Below are 16,319 nucleotides of genomic sequence, written 5' to 3' on the forward strand. Positions count from 1 at the left end.
ATGTTCGGAGTGAAATTTCTGGTTTAGTGAGGTAAAGCAAAATGTCATCGGCATATACCGAGACCAGATGTTCACGCCCACCTATACAAACACCATGGATGGATGAGATCTAAAAGCTTCTGCCAGTGGCTCTATAGCCAAAGAAAATAGGAGCAGACTAGCGGGACAACCCTATCTTATGCCACATGATAGAGAGAACTGTGAGGAAATGTTTCCATTAGTCAGGATCTGAGCTACCGGACATTTGTACAGTAATCGAACCAGACCTACATACTAAGGTCCAATATTCATCCTATGTAAAACTTCTAACAGGTAGTTCCATTCTATGCGGTCAAAAGCTTGTTCCGCATCTAATGAAGCCGCCACTACAGATTCTTGGTCATTCTCTACATAACAAATAATATTAAATCATCTTCTGATATTATCAGGAGATGAGCGGTTTCTTACAAAGCCTGTTTGGTCCATATCAACCAAGTCCGATAGAACCTTATCCAGTCTAAGAGCAATGAGTTTCGCAAGAATCTTATATGAAATGTTCAATAGAGATATTGGTCTATATGACCCACAAAGCATAGAATCTTTCCCAGGTTTTAACAAAACTGTGATCAGTAACTGTTCAAGTGTGTCTGGGAGCTTTTCTGTCTCTATGGTATAATTAAACATACTGCAAAGAAGCTCAATTAGTTTGGGTAAAAAGGATCGATAGAATTCAATAGGGAATCCATCTAACCCTGGTGATTTTCCCCCAGCAGTGTAGAAAATGGATTCCGTAATTTCCTCTGATGTAATCTCTTTCTCCAAGTGCTCTCTATCCTCATCATTTAAGTTTGTAAATTGAGTTTGTTCAAAAACTCATGCATTGTGGCAGGGGCATCCCCTTCAGACTTGTACAATGTTTCATAAAACTCCCTGAAGACTAGATGAATTTCCTCAGGACTGTGAACAACTGTGTTACTGGGTAGCTTAATAGAGCTAATAACTCTACTAGCATCCTCTCGTCTTATCTGCCAAGGAAGCAACTTTCCTGCTTTATCTCCATGTTCGTAGTGGTTTTGTTTTGTTCTCCTGAGAGCATTTTCCACTTCATGGGTCGTCAGGGTGTTACATTTTTGTAGAGTTGAGTCGTCAAATGTTACACTATGTTCATTTTCCAGATCTGTAATTTCATTCTCCAACGAATCTACTTGAGCCTTATACATCTTACGAGCATCTGAACTGAAGGATATGATTTGCCCCCTCAGATATGCAAGGAGAGCTTCTCATAAAATTAGGGAGGGTTGTTATTGGTGCTAAAAAATATGTCTATATGAGTGTTCAGAAATGTTACAAATGTGGGATTATTTAGTAAATATGTACCAAACCTCCATCTTATTGAGGGTGGCTGTGCTCTACTGACTGGTACTGAAGCCAGCAGGGCAGAATGATCTGATATACATCTTGGTAAGTACTTATGCCCAGTAGTTAAACTTCCCCTGGCTGCAGGAATAAGAAATGAGTCTCTTCTAGAGTAACTGTTATGGACAGGGGAGTAAAATGAGTATTCTTTAACCTTTTCGTTGTGAAATCTCCATAACTCTACGAGTCCAAAGTGTTCCATTTCTGCTTTTAACATTTTAGCTTCCTGTGTGAGGTTGATACTATTAGAGGAAGATCTATCACTGGAATGGTCCAGTACCAAGTTAAAATCCCCTGCCATTATTATCTCTGATGATGGGCACATTAACTTCAAAAAGATGTCTTGATAAAATGTAGGATCATCATGGTTAGGACCATACACAATCACAATGGTAAATGGGCTCAGTGTTAACCTCTTATGGCTGCATCCCTTGTTCTCAATTTTCGCCTGAAGACATACCCTAATCTAACTACCTGTAGCTCAGCCCCAGAGGCAAGGATATGCATTTTCTTGGTATCATTTGAATGGAAACATTCTGAAGTTTGTGGAAATGTTAATTGAATTTAGGAGAATATAACACAGTAGATCTGGTGGAAGAAAAGAGAAAGAAAGAGCAAACGTTTTCTGTTTTTTATTGTTGTAGCATCATCTTTCACATGTACTAGAATAGCCACACAGTCGGATAGGATGCTGGAGATAATTTTGATGGATAACACAAGAGGGCAACTGTAGGTGTGCAAAGTGTCAGACTGAAAACTTCAGGAATGGGTGAGCTACATGACATTTAGCATGAAGTCACCCAGGTGTCCCACACAAGTTGCCCAAATGTACCCAAGTGGCCAAATTGGTGAAATGACCAAAACTATATACAACAGTGCAAATAACTGTATACAACATATCAAAAAGCAAATCTAACACACAAAAAATGTATTTTTTTATATTTTTTATATTAGAAAATAAATATTTTCAAAAAACAGTAGACTCTTTGGATGTCCTCTACACAATATTTTGCTGGCGGTGCCATATCCCATAGCAGTGGCAAACTGAACAAGTGGTGCAGGTGATGGGGGACCCAAATTGTCTAAGGAAATGTAGGTGACAGTAATGATATTGCACACATATTCAGAAATCTGGGATGATGGAATCATTGTCTACTCTCCATAATTTCTGCTCGAGGACCTGCCCCTCACCCACTGCAGAGTGCACAAAAGTACCAAAAATGTCACAGGTCAACACAGTTCCCCCTGCACCTTGCTGCAGTGACAAATCTCTCCCCAGGGTTGCCATGTACGCAATTGTGTCTTTTATTGAGGCACTTTTTGAAAAGTTTTGGTCGCTGGGTGCAAGTTTTTATACTACTTCTATATTGCACCGTTATCACAAAAAAAATCCATTCATTTCCCTGTAATCTGCTGAAATTGTGATAGTTTTCAGTCTTTGAAAACAGCTTTCACTGGATTTACTAGAATTTGAAATTGACCTGGCAAGCCGTTTTTTAAAGGAAGAGGAGGATGGTTGCAGACGTTTGCATTCATGCAAGAAGGTAAGCTATTAACTAAACTGTTTACCAATATTTTAACTATAATTGTATGTGGTGTATTGGCAAGCAACACATGTTCCCATTGTCTTTATTTGTAACTAATGTTAGCTCATGTATATCTTTCGGTGGAATCCGACATGCATTGACAATGTCCGAAAGCCGCATTGTGTCAGATTTACTGCGTCATGAGATTGAAATTGGTAGGGTCATCCAAACCATTCATTACTGTGCAATTGTTACTTTGCATGTTTTTACCTTATAATTATTTACTGCTTGCTAGTGGTTAGCGTGCTAGCTAGTGGTTAGCATGCTAGTTTAGCATAATTGGTAAACATATCTTTGATTCAGAATACATGATTGTGGTTAAACCAATGTTACATGCATTGGAAAATAATATTGCCAATGTAACTTGAATTGGTTTACAAGCTAGCTAGAAAATCCAGTTCCTTTTCATTTGTTTTGTCAAGTCATAAGCATGCATGTGTGACGAAATATTTAAATAAATCCCCTCATTAAAATATAAAAAAGTTTTGGACGTTTTTTTATAGCCCTTTCTTACCCACAAATAAATAAGTTGCTAGTTATTTTAGCTTTGCATGTAAAAGAGTGAAACAGCACATGTAACTGACAGTTAAACTGTCAGTCTATGTCGTTGTTTTTTGTTTGAAATGTTTACGTGTTCGCTATACGTGGGAAATGATAAGACAAGCGGAACTAAATAGCTAATAACTGTTGTAATGGGGATCCTTATTGTAGCAACACACTTTTGGAGCGAAGGCAATCCCGCGCTGTGTTAGCAAAATTTTCATGTCATCGGGTGAAATTCGTAAAGGTTGAAGTGTGTATGTTAGGATGGTAACATTATAATAATTAAGGATGAAGTGTGAATTCATGCCAGGAAAAATAAGGGTTAAGTTTGATTTCCTCCCTTCTGTAATAAGCAGCAAATTAGTTATTTTTCCTTTATTATTAATGTGTTTAATCTGATACTGTTATAGCGCCGGCTAAACTGTTTATGTATGTAAGCACTTCAGAGTTATACCAAGCTAATAAGTCACTCGTAAGATACGTTTGTAAGAGTGTGCTTAACTGTATTTGAATTTACTTTAGTTCTCACGGAAGGTGATAATTCTGACTAAATCTACATAATAAAGCCGCTAGTTAAAATCAAGGAACGGTTGTGCTCGTGGTTACTGGAGGGAGCTACACCACAACAGGAATAAGGATTATGGAAAGTGTAACATTTGGTAGGACTGCCAATTCAGATGCCTTGCTTTATCCATATCACTCATACTGTTTCTCGTTTAGTCCATCCATAAAAGCAGATCAGCTTTTGTTGCATCCAGGAACTTGTATAATGTGCTTATGTTATGCTTATACTTGCTTTTTTACCTTGAAAGTCGTCTTAAAAAAGGAAATTGTAATAGATGTTTGTAGGACCGTCATTGGTGTCCCCCAGCCCATCCCCTTTGTTGTGTGCCGAGCAATCTTGTCACTCTTTTAAGTCTCAATCATTCTTTTTGATATTTGTCTTCCTTTACAAAGGCACTGCAGAGGCTAAGAAGACGCATGGACGTAATTCAACTTGTAAGCCAAATTTCAAAAGGAAATAATAAATCCCGAAGCTCAGGTTTGTCAGTTGTTAGAATGAGGATACTGGGGATTTTTGAATAATATTAAATTGCCTAATTTGCACATGACTAATTTAATATTATTGTATCCTTAGATGTCAGACACCGAGGCTGCCAGTACCTCTGGGTCGATAGTCCATGTGTTGGATGATGAACCACCGTTGATCAGAACAGACAGCGTATATGTAAGTTAGTGTCATTCAACACCAGCACATACTGTAAGTTCTTGTGAATCTGTTTTGTAAATCAAATATAGGCAAGTCTGCACTTTCATCCCATATTCATTGTATTACAACAAAATGTAAAGTAGAGGAGCACAGAGCCATAACTAATCAAAATATGCCAGTGTCCAAATACTTTGTTATCTGTCTAGTTATCTAAGATACTTTTTTTTCTGCAATACAGCCACACAGGTCGCACCGACCACTCCCCTTTACTGACCAGTAGGAGAGCCGTGCAGGCGGGCGAGAAGTGCCCCTTTGAAATGCTCTTGACCCCCTTGGTCCCACTGGAAGACCAGCCTCCTATCAAGCAGTGGCACATGCCCGCATCCCGTGCCAAGGCTGAGCGGGAATGGGAGAATAGCCAACGAGGGCGCAGGAAGAGAGTGAAGCCCATTCACTGGGACGTTAACTTTAAGTCTGGGCCTTTCTTCCCAGTGTGTGTCTCTCCATCACTGCCCTCGATCGTGGAGATGGATGAAGAGTCTCTTTCTGAAGAGATGGAGCAAAGCCAGTTGTAAGGGGTCACACACACACACACACACACACATTCATTTTTTAAATTTATTTTTTTACATTTATTTAAATTGTGAAGTTAGTTAAGAACAAATTCTTATTTACAATGACGACCTACCCCGGCCAAACCCTAACCCAGACGACACTTGGCCAATTGTGAGCTGCCCTATGGGACCAGTGCCTTATACCGCTGCGCTAATCAGGAGCCCTATTGAGACTTCATGACCTCCCATGGACCAAAGAGGATCAGCCAGCATCTGCCCTGCCTGCCATCCTAGTACCTCCACTGCCCTTTCAACCCCGAACCACAAAGGGCAGGTGACAGAAATTATCCAACGCCCACCGATCCAGGCTGTTGAACAGTGTTCTCTTCCTGAAGATGGACTGCTTCAACCCCTTGGGAGTATCCAGAGTATCTAGTACGCTGGTGTGATGATAGAACATGTCCCTCAGTATCAACTAGAGATTAATATTAATCCACTTGTTATTCTAGTTAGGCAAATGTTAATCTATCATCACCATGTTCCAAAGAATTCTGTTTCTATAAAGTTTTATTGCAGTTGAAAATGATGTGTGGTGTGTGTTCTTGGTTTCTTGTGAGCTATGAAGTATACCCTTTTAGTAGAATGTTTATTTCTTCATTGGATTTGTTGACCAAAGAGTAGAGGTAAATGCTGACCGGACTAATATAAGTGAAGTTCCGATTCAAATTTGTATTAATCCGAAGGAGGCACATCTGACTCACTCCATAGCGCCAAAATTCCTCACATTTTCAATATATAGCAACACTGATAAATTCTCAGGTGGAACTATTTGTACTACAGCATTGGAAATGAGGATCTATCCAAAGACAGTGTTTATGAAATGCGAGAATGCTGAACAACATTTTCTGACCAGTAGGCTTGTTTGTCGTAATATTTGGCCAAAGTTCTCTTTGCTTGAGTCAAGAGGCCCTGTCTCAACTTGCACATGTAAGGGAAGCAGACAGCTGCAGATGAAATATAACTGCTGGGTTCTGCGGTAACCAGGTCTCTCTTGCCAAAAGATCCCACTTTTGCAAGAAAGACCTGATAGTGCCACATAAGACAATGCTTACATAAATTATTCATTTTATACGAATAAAAAGCACCCCTTTATCTGGAATAGATGTAGTGTTGCCTTACGTTTGTGAAATATGAATGACTTTTGCTAAGCCTTCAAACTGTGCTTTGTTTAAAATACTGTTGGTTGGACTGCGAGGCAGTGACTGTATCGTTTTTCTTTTGATCTGAAGCTTGACACTACGACACGTCGTGTCTCATCCTTCGTCTTTTGAATAAAAGCTTCATCCTTCGTCTTTTGAATAAAAGCTTCCTCGGCATGATTTTATTCTAACATTATCCATGTTTTTCTTTTTAACCCTCAAAAACAAATGTTGATCCCCATGTAATGTCACGTGATATTCCACAGGGGGGCACTAAAGGTCTGTAACGAAAGGAGGTTGAACACTGTACCTTGAACACCATCTGAACTTACACACAGCCTCAACTATTTAAATGACAGAAATGTAGGCTATGTAAACATTATATAAAGTGGCATTGTTTAAGTGACTAGTGATACATTTATTACATGGAATTAGTCATTATTAAAGTGGCGAGAGATTGAGTCTGTATGTTGGCAGCAGCCACTCAATGCTTTGTCATCAGCCATCGAGAGAATGCCTCCTATGAAATCTATAAAAGCTATCCAACTGCCTAAGTTGTACCTAATGGAAGCGTAAAATAATGAACAATTTTAAATTCTCGATATTTGATGCATTATTTCTATTTTATGACAGAAAATATCTATGTAGAATGCCAGAATGATGCAACACGGAAGGCAACTCGACGGCTGTAGTGTAGTTCTTCATTAAAGTATTTAAACTGGAACAACCATTTTAGTAATGGATTCAATATATCCAAGTAACAGATTAATAGCTTAGAATTGTCTTTATTTTTCTGTAACATTTCAAGTCAGCAGGCTTTGTATTCTTGAGACCTTAGTCACTCCAAAAGTGAACCATCCACCAGGAAAAACTTCCCCCGAACAGTGAGATAGAGGACATTCGTCATCTGCCTATGAGCTTAAGTCAAGTAAGTCCCATTAAATCCTCAGAAGTACACCAAGAGAGCCAGAAGCATCTCATACACATATTTTCTCTGATCTGCAACTATTCTGGTGTGTCTATAGAACTGTACTGCTTTCCAGTCCCTGTTTACTAGCGCTTGGGGAGAAGCAGCAATGCATTTCTCACAGTCTTGTTTTCCAGGCATTTTTCTCCATTCGGATAAAGTTCATTAAGGAATCTTCAACTGCATCCACCTCTATTGTCGACCAATAACTTTATGTTCCTTTGGCACCTTTGTAAAGATATGGCATTATGAATGACTGTATTAATTAAAGGTTGACTACAATACAGTACTTGAACATCTCTCTGTATTAACTCTACAAGGTTACAGCTGTATCTGAGTGTGTTGAAATTATACTAACAATCCCAACTAAATAACTACATAGATAAGGATGTGAGAGGAGAATGTGCAATGCTGACATCAAGGCAGACTCAATCTGTATGGAATCTAAGCTCAACAATCTGTTTGCAATGTAAACCTTCTAATAAAAGCAATACCTATTAAATCAAGTTCCCTCCCTCAAGAAAAACAATGTAAAGCGTGGTAATCCTTCTGTGTTATCATCTATCCTGACACACTAGTTCCAGATCTAACATCTTGACTTGTGTCCAATCCAAACTGAACCGTTCTGTGCTGGCATGGTTGGAAATACACTAACTGGTAAAGACAGGATTGATCTGGACCAGCACAGTACGGCCATAAGTTGACACTACAGAGTGAAAATGCACTGACTGAAGGCCGCAGGAAACATGCTTACCGTGTGAGCCTCTCTTTTGTCCCAGCTTTCCCTTGGTCATTGGTTGTTTGGCCCGAATCGCTGACATCTCTCCTGGAAAACATCAGTGATGTGATCATCCTGTCTGGGTTGGCGCCCCTCCCCCCTCGGGTTGGGCCGTGGCGGAGATCTTTGTGGGCTATACTCAGCCTTGTCTCAGGATGGTAAGTTGGTGGTTGAAGTTATCCCTCTAGTGGTGTGGGGGCTGTGCTTTGGCAAAGGGGGTGGGGTTATATCCTTCCTGTTTGGCCCTGTCCGGGGGTGTCCTCGGATGGGACCACAGTGTCTCCTGACCCCTCCTGTCTCATCCTCCAGTATTTATGCTGCAGTAGTTTATGTGTCGGGGGGCTAGGGTCAGTTTGTTATATCTGGAGTACTTCTCCTGTCCTATCCGGTGTCCTGTGGGAATTTAAGTATGCCCTCTCTAATTCTCTCTTTCTTTCTCTCTCTCGGAGGACCTGAGCCCTAGGACCATGCCTCAGGATTACCTGACATGATGACTCCTTGCTGTCCCCAGTCCACCTGGCCATGCTGCTGCTCCAGTTTCAACTATTCTGCCTGTGATTATTATTATTTGACCATGCTGGTTATTTATGAACATTTGAACATCTTGGCCATGTTCTGTTATAATCTCCACCTGGCACAGCCAGAAGAGGACTGGCCACCCCACATAGCCTGGTTCCTCTCTAGGTTTCTTCCTAGGTTTTGGCCTTTCTAGGGAGTTTTTCCTAGCCACCGTGCTTCTACACCTGCATTGCTTGCTGTTTGGGGTTTTAGGCTGGGTTTCTGTACAGCACTTTGAGATATCAGCTGTTGTACGAAGGGCTATATAAATAAATTTGATTTGATTTGTTTTTCACAGTCCATCATAATAAAACGTTTTTGGCAACTTATGTATTGTTGTCTAAGGTTAATTCCGAAACACATTCTCTCCACCAAAGCCCAAAGCTTACTAGCATTATAAAGATATCCATCAAGTTTAAGAGGTGTCACCACATTTTTGTAGACATTTATATGGGGGGCAGTGCAAAGACTCACATTGCAGTGTAAGATCAGTCATGCATCGTACCCAGTTTCTCTCTAGAGAAACATGCAGGAGAAGCTATGACTTAGCAGAGCAGTATGGCTGTATCAATTGTTCTAGAACTGGTTCAAGAAAGAAGGTTAGGTTAGTTAGGCTACATGTGATCGTGCGTCACCATAACTGAAACATGGCCTTCTTTCTTTCACGGTTTCACGTCATGGTGCAAGTATTTGCATAAACTGGGAAACATTTGCATACATTTCAATTTCTCTGGCCGGCAGTGAAGGGGTTAATCAGCTGTGTGCTCTCAGTTTACGCTCACTAGCAGAATCTGTCTGCCACAGCTGCTGCGCTAATCTTCTATCACAGCGCTGAAAACAAGAGGTGTTTCCAGAGGACAACAACACAGAGCTGGTTAGAAGGATCCAGGCCAATCCTCTCCAGAGGTCAAACATCCAGGACCAAAGGCCCCGCTCTCCTCCTGCTCAGGCCAGACAGTCTATGTCCGACTGCAGCGCTGAAAAGAGGTGTTTCCAGAGGACAACAACACAGAGCTGGTTAGAGAAGCTTCAAACCAAACCACGTACACACACACACACACACACACACACACAGATTTAGGAGCAGTTGACCTCCACAGAATGTGAACATTAGCCACTAATATCTGACATCAGTATAGTTTATAAAAGTGTATCTGTGTTTGTCTCTGTCTTTCAGTTTCTGTTTAGATTACATCAAAGATAGAGAAGCTGTGCAGCCACACCATGTTCAATCATGTTACCTAATTAGGTAGCTAGCTAGCTGACAATCTGCTTGACCTGTAGCATAGAAACATTTGTTGGCACATAAATTTAAAAAATGATTGATCAAATACCCCCCGCCACTATCTGACTGGGTTAACAACTTAATATTAAGATAATATGGACCCATTGTCTTCGACTTCAAATCTTGGACCGGGATTCAAACACAGGGACTCAATTCAAACATTGGTGACTTTGACTCAACTCAGAGTTAGCCATAGGGTCTTGTGTATTGACTCGGATTTATGCTTTAGTGACTCGACTACAACACTGCTGCCATTACATGGCTACTACTACTGCTACAACTAACAATTCTAGCAAGGGGTACCCCAGCTTGGATACACTTTTCTGCTGCTCCCTCAAAAGCAGTAAGCAGACATTTTGATTATACCTCCCAACTCATAACTCCCTGTTGGGGTGATTCTATCTACAAATAAATGCAGCAAGAGGATTACAACAGCTAACACAGGGAACTGAAATCCTGGGGACCGCCTTATGTTCCCTCAGCTTTACCCCATTTTGAACAGGTGCTTTTCATCCCTCACCAGGCCATAATCCGGCAAAGAAATAGGCCTATAGTGTACAGTGTCGGCCTATAATGTCATTTTATAACTAGGCCTACCATAAGGTAGCCTACCATTTGTAAAACATGAGGTTGCGTTGGCTTTATTAACCTAATCCTGATTCCTGACAAAAGCTTATTATTATCTTATCCTTTAAGATATGAACATCAGTTACCCAAGTTTTCTTGAGGCTTTTTGCAAAGAGATCAATGCTGATGTAAAGGCCTACGTCTTCACAGCAGTACAAACCTGAAATCACTTATTATCAGAACATTTTATTCCACCTTGTGAAACCAGGGGTCTAGTGTAGGGTAAATGTGAATAGGATTTAAAGAAGGCCTGTTATGAGAGAGAAAGAGAGATGGTGAGAGTAGCTGAGTGCCTATAGTAAGAGGTGGCTGTTAATATCACTAGGCTGTTTGGTCTGTGTGCAGGTAGTGAACCTGATTGCTGAGGGGTTAGGTTGCTAGTTAGAATCTTAACCTGCCATAAGCTACTTTTGTGTCAGCAAGTCTACAGACCATTCAAGTAGCTGCACTAAAACAACTCACAGATTTTTTATTTTACTAGGCAAGTCAGTTAAGAACAAATTCTTATTTTCAATGACAGCCTAGTGGGTTAACTGCCTGTTCAGGGGCAGAACGACAGATTTGTACCTTGTCAGCTCAGGGATTCGAACTTGCAACCTTTCGGTTACTAGTCCAACGCTCTAACCACTAGGCTACCTTGCCACTGATACTGACTGTGTAAGCTACAAACCCAAATTATCGAAGGAAATGTAGGTGACAGTAATATTATTGCACACATATTCAGAAATCTGGCCTGGTGGAATCATTGTCTACTCTCCATCATTTTCACTCGAGGCTCTGCCCCTCACCCACTGCAGAGTGCACAAAAGTACCAAACTACCAAAAATGTCACAGGTCAACAAAGTTCCCCTTCCACCATGCTGCAGTGACAAATCTCTCCCCAGGGTTGCCATGTATGCAATTGTTTTTCTTTTATTGAGGTAGTTTTAAAACTTTGCTGCAGCTGAAAAGTTTCGGTCGCTGGGTGCAAGTTTTTATACTACTTCTATATTGCACCGTTACCAACATGGTATGTTTAAATAATCCATGAATTTCCCTGTAATTTGCTGAGATTGTGATAGTTTTCAGGCTTTGAAACAGTTTTAACTGAATTTACTAGAAATGGGAAATGACCTGGCAAGCCAGTCTACCTGGCCATGCTGCTGCTCCAGTTTCAACTTCCACCTGACTGTGCTGCTGCTCTAGTTTCAACTGTTCTGCCTTATTATTATTCGACCATGCTGGTCATTTATGAACATTGAACATCTTGACCATGTTCTGTTATAATCTCCACCCGGCACAGCCAGAAGAGGACTGGCCACCCCACATAGCCTGGTTCCTCTCTAGGTTTCTTCCTAGGTATTGGCCTTTCTAGGGAGTTTTTCCTAGCCACCGTGCTTCTCCACCTGCATTGCTTGCTGTTTGGGGTTTTAGGCTGGGTTTCTGTACAGCACTTTGAGATATCAGCTGATGTACGAAGGGCTATATAAATAAATTTGATTTGATTTGATTTGATTTGTCTCTGCCTGAGCATGATCACAACAAAAGCAGCTGTGCAGCACGTTTTTTTTAAGGAAGAGGAGGATGGTTGCAGACCTTCGCATTTATGCAAGAAGGTAAACTATTAACTAAACTGTTAACCAATATTTTAACCATAATTGTATGTGGTGTATTGGCAAGCAATGCATGTTCCCATTGTCTTTATTTGTAATTAATGTTAGCTCATGTATGTCTTTCGGTGGAATACAACATGCATTGACAATGGCCGAAAGCCACATTGTGTCAGATATACTGAGTCATGAGTTTGAAATTGGTAGGCTTATCCAAACAATTCATTCATGTGCAATTGTTACTTTGCATGTTTTTACCTTATACTTATTTACTGCTTGCTAATGATTAGCGTGCTAGCTAGCGGTTAGCGTGCTAGTTTAGCATAATTGGTAAACATGTCTTTGATTCAGAATACATGATTGTGGTTAACCCAATGTTACATGCATTGGAAAATAATATTGCCAGTGTAACTTGAATTGGTTTACAAGCTAGCTAGAAAAGCCAGTTCCTTTTCATCTGTTTTGTCAAGTCATAAGCATGCATGTGTGCCGAAATATTTAAATAAATCCCCTTATTAAATTATTTTATTTTAAGTTTTGGCAGTTTTTTTTATCGCCCTTTCTTACCCAAAGAGAAATAAGTTGCAAGTTATTTTAGCTTTGCACGTAAAAGAGTGAAACACCACATGTAACTGACAGTTCACCTGTAAGTCTATGTCGTTGTTTTTTGTTTGAATTGTTTACGTGTTCGCTATGCGTGGGAAATGATAAGACAAGCGGAACTACGTAGCTAATAACTGTTGTAACGGGGATCCTTATTGTAGCAACACACTTTTGGAGGGAAGGCAATCCCGCGCTCTGTTAGCTAATTTTCCATGTCATTGGGTGTAGTTCATAAAGGTTGAAGTGTGTATGTTAGGATGGTAACGTTATAATAATTAAGGATAAAGTGTGAATTCATGCCAGGAATAATAAGGGTGAAGTTTGATTTCCTCCCTTCTGTAATAAGCAGCAAATTAGTTATTTTTCCTTTATTCATGTGTTTAATCTGATACAGTTACAGCATCGGCTAAATTGTTTATGTATGTAAGCACTTCAGAGTTATACCAAGCTAATAAGTCACTCGTAAGATAAGTTTGTAAGAGTGTGCATAAATGTATTTTCATTTATTTTATAGTTCTCGCGGAAGGTGATAATTCTGTCAAGGAACGGTTGTGCTCGTGGTTACTGGAGGGAGCTACACCACAACAGGAATAAGGATTGTGGAAAGTGTAACATTTGTTAGGACTGTGCCAATTCAGATGCCTTGCTTTAGCCATATCACTGTTTCTCGTTTAGTCCATCCATAAAAGCATATCAGCTTTAGTTGTATCCAGGAACTTGTATAATGTGCTTATGTTATGCTTATACTTGCTTTTTTCCTTGAAAGTCGTTTTAAAAAAGGAAATTGTAATAGATGTTTGTAGGACCTCTATCAGTCAATGATAACAGTCATTGGTGTCCCCCAGCCCATCCCCTTTGTTGTGTGCCGAACAATCTTGTCATTCTTTTAAGTGTCAACCATTCTTTTTGAAATTTGTCTTCCTTTACGAATGCACTGCAGAGGCTAAGAAGACGCATGGAAACTCTAAAAGAAACATAATTCAACTTGTAGGCCAGATTTGAAAAGGAAATAATAAATCCCGAAGCTCAGGTTTGTCAGTTAGAATGAGGATACTGGGGATGGTTGAATCATTTTCAATTGCCTAATTTGCACATGCCTAATTTCATTTTATTGTATCGTTAGATGTCAGACACCGAGGCTGCCAGTACCTCTGGGTCGATAGTCCATGTGTTGGATGATGCACTGCTGTTGATCAGAACAGACAGCGTATATGTAAGTTAGTGTCATTTAACACCAGCACATACTGTAAGTTCTTGTGAATCAGCTTTGAAAATCAAAGATAGGCAAGTCTGCACTTTCATCCCATATTCATTGTATTATAACAAAATGTAAAGTAGAGGAGCACAGAGCCATAACTAATCAAAATATGCCAGTGTCCAAATACTTTTTTTCTGCAGTACAGTTGACCAAAGCTATACTTGGATACAAGACTGATGACTCAATAACCAGTATTGACAACAGTGAAGATGGTTATGTCCCAGGGCCATCAGGATCATCAGAGGAAGGCAATTTCTATGAACAAAATCTGACCGGTATGCTTATACCTTACATAGACCTATTCTTAATTACAATGTCCTTTTCGAAAATGACTTGTTTTCCACTGATGTTTTCCAGGAGAGATGTCAGCGATTCGGGCCAAACAGCCAATAACCAAGGGAAAGGTGGGACAAAAGAGGCTCATACGTTAAGCATGTTTCCTGCTTCCATCAGTCAGTGCATTTTCACTCTGTAGTCAAATCAAATGTTATTGGTCACATACACATGGTTAGCAGATGTTTATGCTAGTGTAGCAAAACTTTTTCAGAAAGTATGGTGCTAGAACACCATTAATCATTTCTGTGCACTTTGTCCTGTGCATTTTGAAGTGGGTAGCAGTAGTGGAGTCTGAGAAAGCAGCTCTACATGTTTCTCCAATGTGATCACATGCCAGCATTAGCAATAGCTAATGCCATGGTGGCCTCAGCCTTTTTTGCAGAGTACATTTTTTAAACCATAAATGGCAGCTCGTTTTGGGTGGAACTGTTACAAGGCTATGTATGCCTTTTGAGTATGTTTTTGAGTTGTGTTAGATTTGCGTCAATTCGAATCTGGTATCAGGATAAATATGACAATGAGTCACCGATTGTATACTATGTTTCACCATGTATTTTTTTATTAGCTAAGCAATAAGTGGTAAATGCAATTTTCGTATATACGGGCTCTCTGTCCCACCTCGCAGGGCAAACAGAGAACTGACTTGTTCCTGACAAAGATATTATAATATACCCTGATGACAGTAGTAGTTCCTTCTTCCGAGCCGGCCTGTCAGAGTAGAGACTGGGCGTGGTTTAAACTCACCCAGCCTATCGTTGATTGTTGTCGTACGAGCTGGTACCAGCCCCCGGGCGCTCCAGTTGATAGATGTAACTTGCTGTGTCGAGTATCTATGCGCTCATTTCCTAGATACCGTTATCACATATCTATCTGGTTTCTGTTATTGTTAAGTTTGAGTTCAAACAAAAACAGTCTGTGGTTTGCTACACTACGTTCTGTATGTGTCTGTTTTTATGTTATTCTGTATTTTTCCATCATGAGAAAGGCCCATGGCCCTGAAACTGTTAGCTATGTTGCATAACACCTACATACATCCACACAAGCCAACAGCAGATAATATTCAATCACATATATGGTGACGGGCTATAGTGCATAACACAGAATCCTCATTGTTGTCATGTGTTTTTTTACATCACTAAGTTTGGCGTAGAAATCAGCGTTACAATACATGCAGAATGCCCGTGTATCATCTCCAATAAACGGCTTCAACCAGCCTTTGAATTCAGGGTTTGATTCCCACTCCTTTCTGTATTTTTGAGTAGAGTTTAGACTGAGACATGAAGCTAGATGTTTAGCTTACGTCACAGAGAGGCACACACACAGTGGACAAGGTGAGTAAGTGACTGAGGCTGTGTGAGTCAAATGCAGTGATTTATTTTAGACACAGAACCTTTTACATTTAATCAGCCAGCGGCAGCTTCCCGCATGCGCAATTCATTTGCAGTCTGTACTTGGAGAGGTGAACATCTCCTGCTCTGACTGCAGCTGGGAGGGACTGCTGCGCAAGTACTGGGCCGCCTGTGAGTGCTTTGGGACAGGGGTGGGGCCCACATTGAGAAGAGGATCGGTCTCCAATAAACCCTGGAAAAAGTCGCTAGATTTATCGCTAGTCACTTTAAAAAAAAAAAATCCCTAGAGGAGTCTGAATAGTCGCTAAATATAGCGACAAAGTTGCTAAGCTGGAATAACTGGTTTTCTTGTATATTTTGGTCCCATTCTATATTAGCACCGTCAGCCAATGGGGGAAGTGACATGCCTGATGCCTAAATTGATGTTGTCGACTAAACACATTTCAATATAACTTTTGAAATACAATAAATAGCCTGTCAAT

The 16,319-nt window shown here is 40.3% G+C and overlaps 2 long non-coding RNA genes across 5 annotated transcripts; both read left to right on the top strand.

Moving 5' to 3' along the window:
* The first annotated feature begins 2,646 nt into the window (after positions 1 to 2,646).
* On the top strand, positions 2,647 to 6,647 carry LOC109889598 (uncharacterized). 3 transcript variants are annotated; one of them, XR_004209744.1, is made up of 4 exons: positions 2,647 to 2,939; positions 4,482 to 4,566; positions 4,663 to 4,752; positions 4,973 to 6,333. It is a non-coding gene; the product is annotated as an uncharacterized LOC109889598 (long non-coding RNA). The 3 variants fall into 3 exon arrangements; XR_004209745.1 differs by having other exon boundaries at positions 4,482 to 4,523; XR_002255296.2 differs by lacking the exon at positions 2,647 to 2,939 and adding an exon at positions 3,699 to 4,183 and having other exon boundaries at positions 4,973 to 6,647.
* Positions 6,648 to 12,246: 5,599 nt separating this feature from the next.
* Positions 12,247 to 15,905, top strand: LOC109889599 (uncharacterized). 2 transcript variants are annotated; one of them, XR_004209746.1, is made up of 4 exons: positions 12,247 to 13,924; positions 14,018 to 14,107; positions 14,298 to 14,427; positions 14,510 to 15,905. It is a non-coding gene; the product is annotated as an uncharacterized LOC109889599 (long non-coding RNA). The 2 variants fall into 2 exon arrangements; XR_002255297.2 differs by having other exon boundaries at positions 12,248 to 13,924; positions 14,293 to 14,427.
* The last annotated feature ends 414 nt before the right edge of the window (positions 15,906 to 16,319 follow it).

This window comes from Oncorhynchus kisutch, linkage group LG4 (genome assembly GCF_002021735.2).
Source record: "Oncorhynchus kisutch isolate 150728-3 linkage group LG4, Okis_V2, whole genome shotgun sequence".
In the NCBI taxonomy this organism is placed as follows: Eukaryota; Metazoa; Chordata; class Actinopteri; order Salmoniformes; family Salmonidae; genus Oncorhynchus; species Oncorhynchus kisutch.